Consider the following 1,665-nt stretch of genomic DNA (forward strand, 5'->3'; position numbering starts at 1 on the left):
AAAAAAAAAAAAACACACAGAAATGAGCATAGGAAGAATAAAAACAATAAAAGATATCTGGCAATAATCTTCAAGTACAAATTATGAATTTTGTATTCTTTTCTGTAGCAAATAAATCTTTCATACATAAATCCCTCCCTAACACTGCCCATAAAAACTTCTTCATCGGCCGTTCCTAAGTCATCCTGCTCTGAAAATGCCAGATCACCGCAGAGCCCATGGAAGTGGAGCTCAAGTGATAAGATCGCCTTGCAAGACAGACTCCTTCCCGGCAGAGATGAGATGAATGAATGCCACATGCTTCTAGCTTTCAAGTGTGTTGTTTTTTAGGACTTGATGTCTGGCAGAAAAACAAAACAGAACAACACTGTGTTGGTCAGTATGACAAATTTCAACTCTAGGAATTAAGAATGGTGCATTTGAAGCAAACAGACAAAGTAAAGAAGAAAGCAAAGAATTTCCACACTTTCCCAGGCTCCAGCCAGGAGGTCAAACCTTATCCAGTAAAAGTAGCCTGATCCTTTTGTTCAGGAGGTTACTGGGAGGGCAGGACACAAATTCCAGCCAAACCTGCAGTTGCTCTGAAGGAAGTCTTGAAAGCAGCCTTTGATATCTATGTACAATTTAAGACCTCCAACCATCCACATTCTGCCCTCATAGGATTAGATTTTGTTATCGCCTGACAGTGCTGGCTGATCCACAGTTCATCACAACTCCAGCAAACTACCATTTAGAGTAGTGTGAGCACTACAGGCTTTTTGTAACCTCTGGATGTCAGTCAACCTGCACATGGATTTGGTCCCACTTCAATTGTGCTTGCACAACTGGCAGATACCTTACAGTACTTTGCTCCCTGAAAAGTCTTTTTATTGCTCTGTTACGGCCAAGTAGTAACTCTAAAATAGAATACTGCTTGAAGGTTCAGAAGGTAGCCCAATGGCTTGCAAGTTAGCAAATTGTGCAGCAGATGAGTTTGGGAGCTCTGAAATGAAAAAGGCTAACAAGAATGCTATGGATTTTTCTGAATCTTCTCAAATGTAAGCTGACAAGCTGAAATCAACCTACATTTCAGAATGAGGAGATAGTATGAACACAGACATTTTCTCTTTTAGTCTGCCATGTCATCATCTGTGGATCCTAAACAAGCTCTCTCTGATGGGCAGAGAAGGTACCTATAAGAAAGTACAGCATGGAAGACATCACACTTAGCATGGAGTCAGAGTGCTCCAAGGGAGAGCAAAGCAGCTCCAAAATGCAGCACCCTAAGCAGAGAGGGCTATGACCTGTGCTGTCAGACCTCGCTTTCCTGACTGCCAAATCTGGGGCAGAGATTTGCTAATTCTCACACAGAAAACCTAATCCAGGAGGGGAAGAAAATATCTAGAACCAGCAGCAATACACACACAATGAGTTCTTGTAATGTCAGGTGCTCTGATGTCAGCTGCTACTGCAATTAACCCAGTCCTACAAGGCTGGTAAGAAGCAAGCTGTGTCGGGCTACCTGTCACTGCTGGAAATCAGAGACATCATCTTTAAACTCAAACATACAAAAAAGGAGTAAGCTCCATCCAGAACCACTGATGCTAGGCTGAACGTGGTCCCTGCTAGCATCCACCTGCAATGGCAAAAATATCAACATCTACCTCCATTTGCAAGAATGAGTGG

The sequence above is a fragment of the Meleagris gallopavo genome, chromosome 4, assembly GCF_000146605.3.
Source record: "Meleagris gallopavo isolate NT-WF06-2002-E0010 breed Aviagen turkey brand Nicholas breeding stock chromosome 4, Turkey_5.1, whole genome shotgun sequence".
Taxonomy (NCBI): domain Eukaryota; kingdom Metazoa; phylum Chordata; class Aves; order Galliformes; family Phasianidae; genus Meleagris; species Meleagris gallopavo.